At 33.3% G+C, this 19,731-nt stretch overlaps 1 long non-coding RNA gene across 1 annotated transcript in view; it reads left to right on the top strand.

Moving 5' to 3' along the window:
* LOC136990292 (uncharacterized) overlaps window positions 1-19,731 on the top strand; it is a 232,653-nt gene that overhangs the window by 142,960 nt on the left and 69,962 nt on the right. The window lies entirely within an intron of this gene.

The following is a 19,731-nucleotide window of genomic DNA, read 5'->3' as shown; positions in this document are numbered from 1 at the left end:
GCGTTTAAAACTTTTATTACATACCTGACAAGTATGGTTGAATTTATTACTATGAACTATTTTATGAGTTTGGAAAGAATTTTTTGTTTTAAAACGTTTGTTACATATCTGACAAGTATATTTAAGTTCGTCACTATGAGTTTCGTAATGCCTTTTTAAATGGTCATTACATTTGAAACCCATATTACAAATATCGCATTTGACAGGACGGTCTACACAATGCTTTAGTTCATGATATAATAACATACAGTTCCACTTAAATTCTTTTCCGCATGTCTTACAAGCATGTACCCTATGACTTCTCTTGTGTCTTTCTAAACAGCCCTTACCATATCGAACGCGCTTACCACAAATGTCACAAAACACGGTTTTCCCCTCGATATTAGAATTTTTACCATTTTTTGGAGATGACTTCACTCGATCCCCAGATGACTGGAAACGTAAATTCCTATGAGAGATTTCGTTTTTATTTCTAGTTTTGTGTTCTTTCACGTGTCTTCGCAATAGAAATTGCCACAAAAACTTTTTATTGCAGGTTGTGCAGCAAAATGTTTTCTTTCTAATATGACAAAACAGATGTGTTTGTAATATTCTCTTATATGTGAAAGTCTTTTTACATAAATCACACGTAAATTCTTGTTTAGAATGAGATGCAAACACAATCCTGAAGTATTTCCTTTTAATCTTATCATGGATTCTATTGCATTTTCTACTCCAAGGAACGTATTTCTTTGTTTTAATAGTATATTTATAACGCTGTTTCTTTTTTGAATTTTGCTGAATATCGTATTCTTGAATTTGCTCTTTCTCCTCAACTGAAAGTTTAAAAAATAACATAATAAATTACCTATAATATTTGAATAAACATAACGTAGCTGCAATATTAAAATGTTACAGCTGTAGTTGTATAATTGGTAAACTATGCCTATGTTTCTAATTTAAAAGCAAAGCATCATTTGTTGTTTGCAATAAAAATAAAACATTTTACAATCATAAACTGATTGATTCAGCATTTTTTTCTATATCGGACTTTTAAATAGGTGGGAAAAATTAAAACGTTTCACTTTACCTATTTTTATTTATTTCATAGAAACTTGGAAGTCATGTTCTTTTAGAGAGGGGAAAGAAATCATTAGTGTAAAAGAAAAATACCACACCAAAAGTCTATGGATTTTTATGTAGAAAGGCAAAATTAATGGATTCTTCAGATTTTTTGAATCAAAATTCGATAATTTGAGCGTATATCCAGTAGATCTGTACAACGTTCTTCAAGAATATAAGCAACATGTTAGAAAACACGTTGCTAATATTTACTTGTCATTACACAAGTTATATTGCTCTCGTTTACTTCGTTTCAACACATTTTTTTTTTTTATTAGTTTAGCCGAACCGTGAACAAAGCAAGTTAATACGAACTATAAAATCACAACTCATGAGTTGTTATTTAATAATTCTTATTATTCCAACATACTTTTATTAACTTGAAAAGTTATATTAATACGGTGTAAGTAGTTACTTATAATTCTCAAATATCTAATCCCAGTTAAATGTATGACAGTTGAAACTTGAATGCAGTTCTTCAGCTACCCTCTGAATAATACTAATATAAAAAGTTTGAACTAAGTAACATGTTACTTACTTTGGATGTTCATTTCATTCCTGTTAAAGTTTTCGTTCGGAGTGAAGAATTCATTGTTGACGGGCTAAACAATATATAATATATTAGAAAGTTGCATTAAAATCAATTATGTTTTGAAAATTTTGTTAAATTATTTAAGTCTTTTAAGGAAATTAACAAAATAAAAAGCGATACTCTTCTCTTTCCATCTTGTCCACTTAAAAAGATATTACTAATGAAGTAGGCTCACTTTACTACAGATCTACGTTCTTTATAAAGTAATTTAGCCCAGTGAAAGCCAGGAAAGTTGTTCTGTAAGGTATGATTTTTACACCTATTGAACTTCAAAATTCGTTGTAAAACTGTTTTGCTCATTTTATTACATAAAAGAGGTTGCGGCCGAAGTTCAAACTTTAAACTTGTACGACAAGCAGAAGTACACGTTTGACGTTTGAACTCCAAGCAAAACACGTTGCGCCAACGTTGCCGTCTCGCACTCATTCGTGGGATATTGACGAAAAATGACAGAAACGTTTAAGAAAAACGAAGGTTACCAGCGAAAGTAAATAAACATATTAAACAATTTTTAAATATTTTCAGAATGTTTAATAACACTAAATAATTATTTTCGACTTTAATTAGCGTCGACTTTCCTGTCGTCCGATATAATAGTAAGACAATTCTATTGTGTTTTGGCTGTTCTCACGACATACTTTTGTTGAGGGAAATAGCGGCTTATATAAATCCGAAAGCAGCTTGGAAAATTTACAAACGTATTATGCTGTTGATGGCAGAAGATGCCGTAAAAGAACAAATCTACTTTTACAGTATTACGATAAGCTATTATGAACACAAATATATCAAATATTCTATAGGCACTTCACATCAGTTGCAAAAAAATTGAATAATTAAGTAATTTCTGAATTAAAATAGTCTCTATTTTTACAGTCTCATTCACAAATATTTATATAATCATTATTTTAACAAAATACGTCATAAATGTAACCCAAAAGCAAACGTTTAATCCGAACTTCTACTCGCCACGTTCGACTTTCCATACGCCATTGTCAAAGTTCTAGAATTATAAGATGGCGGCGCTCTGCGTTTTCGCAATGAAAACTTTTTCCACAACTTCTCTGTTATTTTGATGTAATCAACTGTTGCTTTACCAATGGTTAAAATTATAATTTGCAGTGTTTATTAATTTGTTATAGTCTGTGTTTATCTAATTAATGTATTCATAGTATTAGAAAAATGAATAAATAGTATTTTGTACTATCGTCGTTTTAATGGGTCTCAAAGTAAATTTTGCAAAGTGTTTCGTAAATCCTAGCTTTGCCTGTATGTCGGGTAATTTTTCCTCAACATGTGGCCGCAACCATTGTAAACCTGATCAAAAAAGGGGTAAAAAAGTACAACCGGGCAAAAAAGTACAAACTTCCAACTGAGAAAAGTTTGAAACACTATAATTTACATATATAAATTTAATGTTGAAATTCGCTTTTTACTTTTAGGGATGTTACGTATGCATAACAAGATAAAGTATTGAAATCTGGTCAATTTTCACCTTCTGATTTCTTGCAAATTTTTACATTTTGATATCTTGTACAGCCAAACAACATGGCAAAAAATTCCGTGATTATATGGGTGTGTGCGTGTATTTTGGTGTCTATGTCATATAATATTTTAGAATAAATTGAAGAATAAGAAACGAAATTTGGTGCCGTACGTTCTGTATGAGGAGCATTAATGCAATTAAATTTTAATAATAAAATATCGAGGGGTAAAAAGATAAAAAATGGTCACGTGTAAAATCTCGAGTGGAATTGGACTTAATGAAGATATTGGGCAAGTTGAATAAAAAGTAGTAAATACTTTTATTACAATTTTTCTAGAGTTGACTACAAGTTTAATGAATAAAAGTTAATAAATGCTTTTACTAACAGTTAAGGGTAGTAAAAGCAAAAAAAAAAAAAAAAAATAAAAGCTTGGTTTTATTCACATCGATTATAAAGACTAGTAAATGCTTATAAATCTGTAAATAAAAATAAGTGAAAGCTTACTCTTATAAGTAAATACTTCAAAACATTGAAGGTAGCTCTACAGGTATCAACAACCACAAGTAAAATGTTTCATATTCGTATATTTTTGATTTTTAATATAGAGAAAATGGCTTTGTTGTATTCAACAATATTGTCAAAAAAACTAAGCAGTATCGACTCCAAAACAATACGATAACTGCCGATTTCAGGAATTTATCGAAAACCAAACAGCGAAACAGAATTCGACAAAACGATTCTCCATTCCAAAGTGTATTGTAGCACTTGACTTTACACACGTGCCAGTCTTGAAACCTGGCCTTCATGCGAACGAATTTGTCAACAGGAATGGAGTTTCAACGATAAACATTACGGTCACATGCAATGCCATCCAGTGGTTTACTAGTATCGATGCGCGTTGGTCTGGACGTGTTCACGACAGTGAAATTTGAAAATGCAGTGCAGAATTTAAAGTTATGATGAAGTCCAAAGATGTACTTCTACTCGCAGAAGCTGGCTACAGTATTGCACTATGGCTGATGACTCCCTACAATGATCCAAAAACTCTCGAAGAAGAACACTTTAACAAAGTGTTTACGAAGGAGCGTGTTATTATTGAACGCTTTTTAGGGCAGGTAAAAACGCGATTTTCCTATTTTGGCCTATATAATGAGAGTTGCGCTCGATTACCTTCTTTAATCAATTGTTGTTTTGTTCTCCATAACGTATCGAAATACCTAAATAATGACTGCTTGGATTTCCCTGAAATATTACAAGATCGCGATGATTCAGACGATAATCCATGCGAAAAAAGCAAGGCTCAAATTCAAAAACGAGGAAAAGACGTCAGGAAAACCATCGGTGACATTTTGTACTATAATCGATAAACTCTGCGACTTTCTTTTTTGACTTTTATAGCAAAAGTTAAAAAACAAAAAAAAAAAAAAACGTTAAAGTATTTAACTAAATAAATTTTGTAAGATAATCATTTTGAAAATAAAAGAATTATTTATAACCTTAAAAGGTCTACCGGGGGACGAATTTATAAAACCACTGAATATTGGTAGTTGGTCGTAGGTTCGTGCCTGGCCAATGAGCTGACCACGTGGAGTTTTCCGGATTTTCTTCAAGTTAGTAACATCTTAACATGGGTCAGTTTCCTATTTAAAAAATTTTCAGTGAGACATTCCTCCTCGAAAGAGCGTCCATATGTCTCGTTATGGTAAATGAATTCAACAAAACCAAACTATAAACTCAAAACAATGATTGAAAAACTCAAACTTTATTAACTAGTCGAAAGTAACACAGCAAAAACACGTTCATCGGCCGATGATTTGTTCTGCTAAATCAGGACACATTCATAACTTTATTGTTTACTTACCCGCAATACAATTTACAGTCAGGTTCGTCTCTCTATCCAGCAAATCAAAAATCATCTTTTTCCTATATTTTAGCATAATCGGGTTATTTACAGTCAGTTTCAGATCTGTCTTCTCTTTTAAGTCGATTGTCATGTTCAGTTTCTTCATGAGTTGTTTCTTATTCATCTCAATTGCATGATTTATCTTCAGTTCTTCAATAATTTGTTAAATAGCGATTTCCTTTCTTCTTTTGATAGCAGAAACCTGTGACTTGTTTAATAATATTCTATATTATTTTAAAACATTGGCAAAGATTAGTTGGCTTCCTTCTTCGCATGGCGACGCCATTTTGATTGTGTTGCCAGTATTTACTCAAAAGTGTAAGCATTTACTAATAAGTAAAAGTAAACTTTTATTCACACATAAAAAGTAAGTACTTTTACTTCAAAGCTTTTACTTACAGTAAGTATTTTTACTTTTACTAATTACTTTTAAGCATTTACTATTTTTTATTCAACCGGCCCATTATTTTTGGTTAGCGTCTACAATTGTTTGTAAAATGCATTTCTACCATCAAAATTAAACATTTCATTTTATAATAATTAATAATTATTGATAGTTTTCATAGCATATAAAGCCACACACAATTTTATTTATTTTTTTATGATTAATAATGTAAAAGTTATTTTTTAAATAAAATCTCTTAACAGCCAGGAAAGCTACACAACTCGTTGTTAGATTTTTTTTCTTATACAATACATATTTTTCATTTAATATTGAACACAACTAAATTCAAAGAATAATATCATATTAGTGGTGTTGAGCTACGTTTTCAAACATTCAGAAAGCTAAGTTCAAATTTCACTGTAAAATATTTCGAAATTTGTATTACTTACCATTACCTGATCATTATCATCTGGAAGATGAACAACTTCTTTACAATCTTCAGTCTTTACTTCAAATTTTAATTTTTTCAAAACAACTTTACATTCTGATTTTATACCATATTTTACATAATAATTCTCTTTTACTTCTTCTTTCTTGATATCTGTAGTGAAATTTACAAAGTTTTGTGTTAAAGGATTCAAGAAAAACTTGAAATATAAAATAAAACTGAGCATATTTTGCGTGTCACTCTCTCACACTTTTGTTTCATATATAATACATAAATTTGTATGCAATGAAAACTTCCACGCAAGTAATGTATAAGTATGGACTAAGTGTACAAGGATTTAATTTCACTTGCGTTTTGGGTCAGAATATATCCTGTCCTCACGGCATTCCAACATTCCTTAGAAGCACATAATGCTTAGTACATAGGTCAACAGATTGCAGTTACTGCGTGATTAATACAGTCCCTATCCAATTAGAAGCGATTCCAGGATGCTTTGCTTGGATCTTAAATAAATATTATATGCACAAATACATAATAACTAAGGTAAAAAAATAATGTGGATGGAGCGTACGAGTGATATGTTTAATTATCGAGTTTGTTAACGACGGATAATTTACTTTCACTGTGGTACCGGCTCTCATAAGCAAGAAAAAAATGTGTAATGCTATAGTTTTGCACATAATTATTTTGAGTTTGATTTGAAAATAAACAAAATCCCGTAGCGAGTTACGGAACTTGATCAGCAAAAATGTTATAATCGGTTTATATTATTAATTATTATAAAACTAGCAGGTAGGCCCAGCGTTGCTCGGGCAAAAGTAACGATTGCGAAAATTAAGATTATTACGTTATAGGCAACCTTACTCGTTTTCACAGAATGCAAGAATTGGGTCCCCCCGTTTCCAGCCTAATTAGAGAATTTTTAGATGGGTCTAAAAATATATTCGATTTGTCGCAACAACGGAAAACACTGCATCTCCGTCTTGCACGTCGCTTTTTCTTAACAATTCCATTGTTACGTAACACTTCCGTTGTTACTTAACACTTCCGTTGTTGATGGAAGTGTTAAGCCTTAATTCTGTCCCTCTCCCTCGTGGGGAGGAATTTCGAGAAACCCCTTCTTAGTGTGCGTTCTCGTGACGTACCCTAACTGTGTACAAATTTCAACTTTCAACTCCTAACCGATAGGGCTCTGCGCTGATTATTATTATTATTATTATTTATAGATGACAAAAGACTGAATTTTGAAAGTAGAAATCAGTTCTATTTATACATAGAGAAAATTAGTACTTTAAAAACTTAGGGCCTGTGAAACGTAACAATACATCCCAGCTTGAGCACCCATTAATAGAGAATCCATTACTTTCACAATATCATTTAAATATATCGATAAAAACTATAAAATAAACATGAACAGACTCTTTCACTATTCATTAAAAGAAAATTGAATTCTATGGTAGAGTTGGGCTGCAATTTCAAAAAATTGTGAGAGATCTGGAATTCCCTCAGAATTAAACATGTAATAATTCGTTTTAGGAATTTTCCCCTAATATAAACATCCTGTCTAAAAACGGCCCTGGACGAGAAAATATGCGTACCCGGCCAGATAACTGTCAACAATCCTTTGTTCTTAAGCTTTAAACGGATCATCTTGCAACCTAAGTTTATACTTAACGTTCGAATTCGTCATATATTTTGAATCCCGGGAACACCTATGACACAAAGCGTCATCCACCTACGACCACGTGACCTAATTTCCCAGGCAAAAACTATAAAAGCCACTCCTTTCCCCCCTCCGGGGAGTCTCTTATCATCTGCCGGACAAACGCCATCGCCGGACGTCACCGACTCGGACCTACTGTCCGAACGTCTCCGCGCTCAGTCGCGTCTATATAAAACTGTGTTTATTTCGGATACTAATCCCCACCTCGTAGATATCAAGTGCAAACTCTAAGGAAACGAACGAATGAGGTATGAACCGAACTTGTAAGCTCTCTCTCTCGAACCCTACGCGACTTAGGGAATTTTGTCAGCTTTATGTATGTGTGTCCTTGTTAAATATTAATAAACCTTGTTTTAATTGTTAATTGGTGTCCTCTTTGTCTCGAATATCGCTTTCACCTTACCGTCGACCCCATCTCACCTCCTATCCTATTCGCGTAACGCTAGCCACGTAACCGCCATCCTTGACAAGTGAGCAACCGGAAAGGGAGGCACGACTTCCTCCTACCTCCCCGATCTCACATATTGGTGTCACTCGAGTGGGGTTTCGACCTTTTCGGAACCCTGGTAGGCACCAGAAATCACATATTGGTTTGCGCCGATCTCACAATTGTAAACATATAAATTCCCACTGTCATTCGTCTGTGTCTGTCTTTCCTTGATCTCGAAGTTGGAGTTAGGTAGATGAAAGTTGAGACCAGATCTGAAAACCTTAGGAGCAGGATGTCTAAATTAACTATATAGGAACTTCCGTTTTCTAAGAAAAGTAACGTTATTTGAATTCAAACTTTTCCCCTGAATACAGTTAACGAGATGGCTGGCACGATATTTAAAGAAAAAGTATAGTCACAAGGGCAACCCACTACTAATTGAGGTAAACAACATATCTTTTATGTTAAATAAATTAAAAATATCGTTAAAAATTGCAAGCTTGGCGTTGGGACGATGTCACAATCAACAATCGCTCGTTTCATTTTCTAAAACATCTAAATTAGGATTTTCTCTGTTGTAAAATTTTAGTAAATTGAATTGGCAACTTTAAATCTATCAATTCAATTTAATGTAATTGATAATATTAAATTCTATTTAAATTCTTATTCATTATATACAACGTATTCGCAAAGTGTTTCAAATGTTACCATTACCATTTATACGAGTATGAATTTACGTATTACCTATTATTGCTATCACTAAAAACATACGTTCATAGTATTAAAAGTATTGAGCCTCTTACCTCTTTCGATTTTATAACCAGAATGACTCCAAATGGTGGACCCATTTGTGTTGTTCGTGGATATTGGTTTTCCTTTAATATTTATCTGAAATAATAAAAGTCTACGTTATGTTATCAGACAAATTGATCTTTATAGAGAAATTAATAATAAAAGCTATTTAAATTGAAACATAAAAATTTATTTAATGAATATATTTATATAAATTATGGACTACTAACTACTTTTCTTTTAATAGTAGTGCTTGTCATCAATCTAACACTTTTCAGAAAAAAAGTTTGAATTCAAACAACGTAACTTCTGGTTTTCAACAGACATACATATATAGTTTATCGAATTCTCCTGCCAAATTAAATGAATTTGATACAATATGAATATGTAAATAATAGTTTATTAAGAATCGAACTGCAATTTGAAAAAACGTTTATAAATTCCCATTTTCCTTACTCTGTACGACTGTTTGACAGTCCTTTTTTAATTTCGACAACAGAGTTAGATAGGTAAAAGTCGAGAATAGATGTGGAAAACTTACAGAAACTACAAGAACTTCGGAAGTCACGTTATGAATTCAGAAAGTTTGCTGTGAAGGAAGTTAGATACGTAAACGTCACGACTCTATTACTAACAGAAAAAAGATAATGTACACGGGCAAGCAACTACTAGTTTCAGGTGAAGAGCATGTAATTTTTTTAAATTAAATAAAAGAAAAATATAATGAAAAATCAATAAATCCTTTATTATACTAAAGAAAAAAATCCTTGTTACAGGGAAGTTATTTACACATAAAAGAAACTCGTAATATCTAATTGTATACATCATATGGTAGTTTTGTTATTACACAAATTGAATAAAAAGATAAATATAATTATACATATAAGAAGTTATTGTTGGTTGACGTTCTCTGAGACATGATTATAAGCATCGTTGTTAAGTATATCGGTAATTTGGGTAAAAAAATTATTTAGTTTGTACATTTCATTCTTTGATAGATCTCCAATTCTTGTTTTATAATTTAAGTTTTGATTCATGCCAAGTATTTCTAAAATATAATGAAAAATTGCAGCCCGGCATCGTGACCATGCCACAATAAATATCTGCTCTTTGACTGTTTTTTCTTTTTTGCAATTAGAAAGAGTTTGAACTTCTCTTACTTTCGGGATTTGTAATGCATATAACAAGCGAAACTATAAAAATCGTGTCAGTTTGACCCTCTGCTTTTGAAATCTTTCACGTTATAAGACTTCTTGAACACCGAAAAAATGTTTAAAAATATGAAGATTTTACTTGTGACTACAAATTACAATGTTTAAAAAATACAATTTATCTTTATTCTGAAAATTGAACTTTTGCCATTTTATAACAAGCAATAATATAAACAGATTTTTAAATAAAATTTCCTAACAGATGATGCCACACAATATTGAAGTTTTTTGACGGAAAAGTTACGCAACTCGTTTCTGCATTTTTTTTCATAAAATGTAACTTTAGGTTTCTTGTTTTGTGATTATCAACTCTCGATCATCGTCAATCCGCAAAGGACTTGATGGAAAATGGGAAAGATCTCGAGTCGAGTTCTAATACTGCTTAGGCCTGACAAGACTTAAAAGTCCCGAGCAAATTCTAACCTCACAAAGCTTAAATATCATTTATTCTACAAATATAATACATAAAACTCAAACTACGCATACCTGAAATATAAATTTACAGATGAAAAAGTAGATATGTTCAAAATATTATGTCGAATTAAGCATGAAATGAAGCAATATCAGTTACTATCAAATAGTAGCTAACGTGGAATGGGAAAGTATTGTATTAATCCGATTTCGAAAGAAAGTTTATCCCATCAAGAGAAGAAGTAGCCAGATCTTTATATAATATGTAGAACTACACGTTTTGTTTGTAAATTAATTATATCTTATTTAAACTATACCTACTCTTTGTTTCAGGAAAATCCTTGGATTGTTTTGGGTCTAGGAAAAGCGAATATCTGTTTACTAGGTTAAAAATTGAAAGCAGTTTCCTTCATGGGGAAAAAATACTTCTTTTGTACAAGCTAAAGAAAAAGTGTTTTCTCTCAAGATAGTGAATGATACAGCTGAAAGAGCTGTTCCGTGGCCAAAATGTCAAATTTCATTGTAACGGGCCGAAATGACTTTTACTTCAAATCGAAAATAACATAGCTTTGCTTAAAGCTCCTGGGGCCATTATTTATATGAATATATAATTTAAAAATATATATTTTTCTATATTTTAGCATTTCAGTTGTGTTTATCGTCCTTAAAACAACACTGCGATCTTAAAATAGAGTATTTATCACTCACCTCTAAGGGTTCCGATTTAATTGGTTTATAATACTTCTCATCTGTATTAAATTCTTTCTTGAAATTCTTTAAATCGACTTCAAATTTCTCTTCGTTTGGTTGAATTGTAAAATCCGAATATTCCGTTTCTAACTCTTGTTTTATCTTCATTTTTTCGATTTACGATATTCTCGTATGTCAACAATCTGTATTGAATAAAAAGAATTAATTAATTAGTGTTGATTCGAAAGTTTGAGCAAGCAATAATGAAAGACGAGTAAACGCATTGCCATTGTTACCGTTGTAGCAGTAAACAACAGGTGCACTTTCAGCGTTGACAAAAGAAACTAGATTTGTGAAACGTGTCTAGCACACGTGACACCGCTACAAAATCACTTGTTATATGACTAATAGTATTGTTCTGACAACGCACCTATAAATGTTTATAGAAAGAAACTATAAATGAAACATTTAATCATATCCTAAAAACCTAAAAATTTATTTTTAATAACATCAAAATTAGAGTTGAAATATATACATATTTATAGAATGTTAATAAAAACATATTAAACTTTATGATAATAGAATTTTTGTTTACCCTTGACATTTGTAGGCTCATGGTTTGAGTGTTATTAGCCCCTCCCTATGTCTTGACTAGGTAGCCTCCTAGTTTAATGTTAACTCTCTTATAATTGAAAGATAAAATTTAAAAATATAAATAAATAAAAAGCAGGTAAATTTATAAAATAAATATATAAAACTTCTAAAAAATGAAAATTAATATAAATTTGATTATGTTTTCGGCGAAACAACACTAAAATCAGTTTTAATAGTTATGTGGAAAGAAATGACAGTTACAATTAATTTAAAATAGTAAAATTAACGCAGAAATTTCAATGCATAATTAGTATTTCGTGAGGACCCAGAGTTCATAATTTACTTTTAACAACAGTTTGTTATATTTGTCTGATATTTTCCCCTATTTTTTAAAACGAAATTAAAGGTAAAACTTCCTTTTCTGTTAATATACGCCAACGCTCTTTAACCCATTCATCCTTGTGTGAGAAGGGCTTGAAAATATTTTTAGGAAAAACTTTGCTATGAAATTTACAATTTACCGTACATTGTTCTCCAAATCTGGAAATAATATCACACGCGTTTTAAAGAAGTTCAGAAAAAGATTGTCAGTGACCTCAATCCCGGCGTCGAATACTCTGCCTCCAGTGTCCCCTGTCGACCACTAGTTTCTTTTCGCCCTGTAGATTTACTGGCCACCCACAAGGGGCGTTGCGCCAACTTTGGCAATCGCTGCGTTAAACAGTCCAACTTCCGACAACTTCCGAAATCTTGTTTCGACAGTTCTAATTGAAAGAGTTCAGCGCTTAAAAATGAAGTCACCCTCACACTGGACAGTACCCTGGAGTCGGCAACCCGTTGACGACATCTGTCCTGAGGGTGAAGCCAGGTGCGTGACGTACCGAACCGTTGACGTCATACAGCTCGAGCTCCTAGACATAAAATTTATTTATTTTGCATAAAGCCGTGCAGTAGGATACCACATATTTAACGATTTATTCAATCTTTTTTCGTTGGATTCTGAATAAAGTTATGTTTTTTGAATGATTTTTTTGCTTTATTTCAATTAGCTACCGATTTTACGGTCCCCCATCGCGTATCAAAACGTTAAACTGCAATTCCGGTTCGTTTATTACATTTATTACCGCTAAATCGTTCCCCACATGTTTACAGAGCTATAAATAACTGTAACACACGTTCAGATGGTCATTCAAAGATACTAGCTGAGACAGGAACGATTTTGTCATTGTAGTGGGCGCTAAGCGACGCGACGATTTTGTCATTGTAGTGGGCGCTAAGCGACGCGTGACGCGCGCGTCACGTGTCAAACTTTTTGTACGTAATAATAATACGGCTGAATCCGCCCCCACTGTTTACAGAACTATTAATCACTCTAACTCGACCAATTAGAGAGTAAAAGGCGTTTAAACAAGATATTTAAACTATTTGTAAATTCTAAAAATATGCTATTTTTTTGAACAACAATTAAAAAAATTTAAAGCCAATTAACGACAAGAATATCTCCCATTGACTTACTATAGGAAGGTACAGTTTCCCAGAATATTTTTGATTACAGATGAACTCTTTTGTCGGTGTACAGTCAAACAACCTAAACAAAAGCCAATCCAAGAAATTATATTGCGAACATTTATTAAACCTTAAATTATTGAAAATAATAAAAAATAAGTATCGCTTATCGCACCAGGGAGCCGACGCCGTGACAGCACTGTAATTTAAGACTCCCATGTGACAAATCACAACTTTGAACCTAAACATCTCCGGTTCTACTGCAGCTAGAATGACGCGGTTTATTTTGTTAGACACAGAAACACTTCTACTTTGTAACCAGTATGTTAAACAATACAATTTTTTAAATTAATTTTTTTAATTGAAAATACGCTAATTTTTTGTCTTTTTAAAAATTTTTTCTCATCAATTATAAAAACAAATACGATAACCAGAGAGACAGAAGTGTTTATAGACAAAAGAAAAAACAGCGCGTCTATAGAGCAAAATTCAAGAGAAATATGGCAATTTTAAATTATTTTACAAAAAATCCGAGCCTCAGAACTTGTCTTTTTTCTCCTTTCTTTTCGAAAATCTGGGAGACGACTGGTTAAATATTATAAAATGGAAAAGCCATGACGCGTTTCTATCAGCTGAGGGTAATGGAGGGCCACACGTGGAATCAAAAGAAATGGCTTTCACCCATCCATCCATCAGTTCATCACCCATCCATTTCGATCATTACTAAAACTTGCGTTTTTCGGGATGCGGTAAACAGATTCTCGCGAAGTCCAGAACTATTTTTTAAACACTAACAATATTCATTAATGAACAATCACTACAAGGTACGGTACAATCAGCTACACGTGCTCTAGCTGCAATCATTCCACAAAAACTGGTATCCCAGAATCCAACGGGAATAATAGAGTTCTCATGTACAGTACTGTACAAGGCTATGCGAAACATCTCTACAGGAGTGGCGCCATCTGTCGAATTTCTGATGAATTACTGGTCGCCGCACAACCAATAACGGTTTGTCTGGTAGTCACGTGAGAAAATAATATCACGTGGTGTTTTAATGGCAGAAAGAACGATAAGGTTAAGTGCAGCGCCGGATCCAACAGGTGCGAGGCCCGATTGAATATGTTTTTTGCGGGGCCCCTCAAACTTTAAATAACAAAATTAATTAACAGCTAATTTACATATTGAAATATGTTGTTTTATTTTTAATAATAATATACCTAGATATTTATTTTTGTAACATGTACTATTTTTAAATATATAAATTTTGATGTGATGCGGGGCCCCTTTAAGCGCGGGGCCCGATTGGCACCAATCGCTCCAATCGCCTCAAATCCGGCCCTGGTTAAGTGAGACGACTGAAATTAGAATGAAGAAAAGATAATAAATTTAACACAAATTTTACAAAATTATGACGTATAATTTAATTCAGAGTAAAACCCAAATGCATATTAGTCGAAATAGTATTCTTTATCGACAGATCTTGATCGAAGGATGAGCAAAGTTTGCACACCAGTTCTTTCCCGATCCAAGAAAATATCTCTCATCCACAATCTTCTAGTTAAATAACGCGAGTCGTACAAAACAAAATTTGAAACACGTGGATAACGGCAGTGTCGGTATCGTTCGCCATATTGGATACTGCACGCAGGTGCCGAAATGAAAATAGGGTGTTTGTGCAGCCGCGCCGCATGTGTGCATCCGGCTTTACTGGTAACCAGTGCTACCGTTTCTAGGGTAATTACCCTTTTCTAGGGTAATTTCAACTTCTCAGAGTACTGTTTAGGGTAGCCTTATATTACTGAATTATGTAATATAATAAATGTTTTGCGTTTCTTAATGCTGTGTTTGTATTCCTTTCTTAAACGTTTAAACGTTAACAGTAATATTAAAAATACACACGTCCTTTTTTACATAATCTCTTTTAAAAGAATAATTTTCTAGAAAAGATTTAAGGGTGCTACAACAACAATAAATTATAAGATTTTACTGTTCTCTAGGATTAGTTGTCGCTTAACGCGTTCAGAAGTCTTTCATACCGACTTTATTCGACTCGAAGTAGTAGGAAAAATTTCCAACTTTAAAGTTTTGTTTTTAAGCTCACGTTTGTAAAAAAATAATAACTAAACCTTTTTAGATATCAAGCACAAATCTTTTACCAAGCAAACATTTTCGTTACATTTAGGCATTAATAATCCAGCCAAGTATCTAAAAATGTTAGGTTACTCGTTATTTAAAGTATTGTTATATAACTTTTAATTTTAAAATTAAAAGGATTAGTTATATAAAATACATGTTTTTAACAAGTTAACCTCGAAAAATAAATCGTCGTTGTCCAATCTTAAATCGTGAATTTCGTTATACAACGTTACGGTGTTACGGAAGCGTAACTAAGCAAAGCTGGTCCGCGGGTTGTTCCCAAGAAGTAGTAACGTGTAAGCAATAAAGGATAATTCTGAACTGCTTTGTAAATTCTGGCGGGAAGCGGGAAGCGCGCTATCAGACGCAACAACGGAGGTTTGTAATAGTAGTTTACCGTAGAAGCCAACGTGGCGTGCTTCATGGCTCAGATAGTTCCGTTTTTGTAGATTTATAAATGAAAATGTACAGGTTGTGAAAACGCACGTCAATATATATACCCACACGGTGATGTATTGTACGTGTCGTCTCGAGTTTTTTTCGCAGCTACTTTGAATGCTATTGGAACCCATCTTTTAAATTTTCTTTCTAAAAACGCATATTTTAAAATTATAGATCCCGCCATCACGATACTCGATATTACCGGCGTCTTTTTTTTCTCATCGTCGTTCGCAAATGTTTACAAACCGCAGGCCAGCGCAGCGACCGCTATTAATTAATGTACTCACCGTTTGGTGTCTTTGCTCTATCACGTGACGCCTGCAAGGTATAGTGCAAACAAAACGAATTCTTCCGCCACGAGAAAAAGTTGTCCGGAAACGCGTCAGAGCTGTAGTCACGTGAGCGACTGATGTCGAAGCCAGGTCACGTGACACGCTGTGTGCGAGTCCGTCCTTCAATGTGCAACTCCACGACGAAAACAAGCTTAACGATGGTAGTGCAGAGTCGGTAAGTGTTTTGTACGGCTTGCTTTATTTAGCGAACAGATTTTGTCGGAGATTCGAAGGAAGATATTGGATTAGAGAGATTTTGTCGGATCGAGAAAGAACTAGTGTACAAAATAGGCTTATTCCTCGATCAAGATCTTTCGATAAAGAATACTATTTCGAGTAAGATTCGGTTGTTTTCTTCTTTGAATTAAATTTTATATTATTATTTGTGTTAAATTTATTATCCTTTCCTCTTTAGTCTGATGTTAGTTATCTCTCCGCGCATTCTTTTATTCAGCGCGCTTGCAGCGCTTTTAGCGCATGTGTTCAATTATTAAGCCTACTGCCAGCGCGCTTAAGCTACGCTTTCAGCGCACTGGCAGCACCTCTCGACCACGCTAAAAATACTGCTTACAAGATGGACGCCTCCGTGAAGAAGTATCTTTTTCGATTACCAAACGATAAACAGTTTTTTTGCTACATTAAATGAGCAGATTTTTAACTCCTTTGCTTCAAGTATCTTTTTAATAAATGTGAAATGTATAATAACAAAACGAAATATAAGAATCTATTATTATTGTCTTTGTTTATGAAGTCAAACCTACCGTTAAAAGTTGGTTTATGAAATACTGTTTCTAATTTTTATTTACAGATTCTAGCAATTTACTGCAATATTTGAGAGAGAATAAAATTTTGCCTTCTGAAGTAGACTTATCATCATTAAATCATTTAAAAATACATAAAGTGTTAATAGAATCAGTCAACGCCAATGACACAAATAAATCATCATTTTTACGTTTTCTTATAAAAAACATCGAACTTAATGGCTTTTCTTCTAATAATACTGAACAAACGCGCGTAAATATAGCAGTAAGAGAATCATCGTTTACATCGGCCATTTTGAGATAGCTTTCTCTCCAGCAAAAGTGTTTTCGACCGTCAGCAGCAAAAACGTCACTTCCGGTAGCAACTGCTCAGCGCACTGCTGAATAAAAGAATGCGCGGTCTGTTAACCGCGTCGAACCTTCCGCCATTACAACACCACGTGATTGTGTTTTTTCACGTGACTACCAGTCGAACTGTTATTGGCTGATAGAACGCGTTTTGGCGGCGGTCGACGCAAAAGAGAATTCAACCAACTTTTGCTGCACGAGAAAAGCGGCACAAAATCGATTTCTGCGGAGGGATAAAGTGACGTCATTCTGCCGGTTTTCCTTGCCGCGACGCATGTGTGCATCCTCCTTATTAAGGCAGGAAATGCCAATACTGTGACGTTATAACACAAGCACGACTTGAATAACGATGGCCTGGGTACTAGGCACAACATTTGATTATCATACATGACGTGGGTTTCGTAGCTACGAACTATGACATGAGTTGATTACGTGCTACCTCTGTACTTCTATTAACTTTGAGTGTGCACACCTTTTACTGCTACAACGCGAACAAAAACACTGAGTTTACTTGCCTGTCGTTGTTAGAGCTCTTTCATACTATGGCCGACTGGTTCTACTCCACGAGCGTCTAGAGCATTGCTCTATATTATGCCGATACGGCGAACAGCGCCAATCGCGGACAGTCGGTCGACACACAGGTCGTTCCACTTCGACAGATTTAAAAAGTTAAAATATTTGTAATCGGGTAGCAGCGGTCGGTCACAGAGTAAAATAGGCCTTATTCGCTGTAAAATTCGAGTGAATTTATTGTGAATATTTATTAATTGACATCGATTGATGACACTGTATTCAAGTAAAAGGTGTGTTTCCTATTATATACATTTTAGGTATTTATTTATCTAATCATGCAAAAATAAATTCAAACTCGACGGTTTCAAAACCTTCTATTGAAAACAGATTGTTTACATAGGAGAATATTCTAAACTGAAGAAATGACGATAAAAGTAGAACCAGAAAGAAATATACAGAATTCACATTCAGTGGAGGTAATGAAAAGTTTTAAGTTGTTTTAAAAAATTGCACACGGATGAAAAAAAACTATTGTACAAGAATTAAATCAGAACATGAAAACGTACAGGCGAGTAAAATGTTTTAAAAGCGTCATTTGCAAACTTTTTATGTTTACATTACTGCTTCCAAAATTTTAAAATGAAGTTTGTTTACTTAAATTCATGACTACTTATTATCATTCACAGCAGTTACCTGACTTCACTTCTGATATTAGCCGAGCTGAAATTTTTAAATTTCAGACTTGTAGACTGCTGTTACAGACCGTGTCGGAACAGAGTTATGTAGACGAAAATCGAAAACTTATTTACCGGAGGACCTATTAAGCGTAGCCACGTGATTTTTTAAAATTAAAATATGATTAAAAATTGCAGCCAATATAAACGATTTTTAAACCTGAATTGCAATGAATAATTATAAATAATACAATTGAGTTGATTATCCTAATGCAGTGATTCTCAACCACTGTGCCGCGGAACTTTAGTATGCGCCACAAACGTGTGTGAATACCCATAGGCAAGCGACGTCAGGCAAGTAGTTTAATCGATTCTACCTTCCTAGGACGCGTTTGGAAATTGTAACGGGTGTTACCGGTATCTGCCGGTAGTTAGTTACCATAGCGTTTACAAAAATTGCCTAAATAACCAACTGCGTTTAAAAATCACTGTTATGACTTCACCGGTTGTCCTGCGGAACATATCGAAGTAACCGTATGTCCCGCCAAATTTTCAAATTATCAAAAGTGTACCATGACAAAAAAAGATTGAGAATCACTGCCCTAATGGAATCGTTAAACCAGACAAATAAACAGGACAAATTGGAATTACGGGGTCCCTTATGAAGTGTTGACTTCAGACATTTTTCTTCGGGGAGTGTGGGGAGAGGAGGAGTTGACCTTTAGTTGACGTCCGTTTATTTAATTAAATTTGTACAGTTTATGCATTATATTATATTTATTTCAAATTTTTTTTATATGTTTTGTTTCTACGTATTGTATTTATTATTCGTAAAATGATAAAGGTTTAATAGGGGAGATTTATTGGACGTCTAAACAACGAGGAAAATTACGGAAACTTGGACATACTGAGACTATGGGGAAGAAAAAATAAAAATTTCAATAAAAATACAAACGTAATTTATGAACATCTTCTAAATGTCACATTTATTATAAGCGAGAGCTGAACTTATTTTAATTACAAGTAACAGAAAAATACGGTTAAATAGTTAATAAGGACGAGTCGAAATGGATATTTTGAGTTTTATATCATACGAATGGAAGGGGAGAATAATTTACAAAGAATTTATTCAAATTTTTGGTTTATTGGAAGCTTTTGAGTGAAGAAATGCGATTTTAACACAGAAAGAATTTAATATTTTATAACTAGAGAAAGTGAGATGATGTCTTCTTATAACAACTTATAAACTATCA

The sequence above is a fragment of the Centruroides vittatus genome, unplaced genomic scaffold (assembly GCF_030686945.1).
Source record: "Centruroides vittatus isolate TY-2023 unplaced genomic scaffold, ASM3068694v2 contig_1311, whole genome shotgun sequence".
NCBI lineage: Eukaryota > Metazoa > Arthropoda > Arachnida > Scorpiones > Buthidae > Centruroides > Centruroides vittatus.
This window is presented reverse-complemented; position numbering and strand designations above follow the sequence as displayed.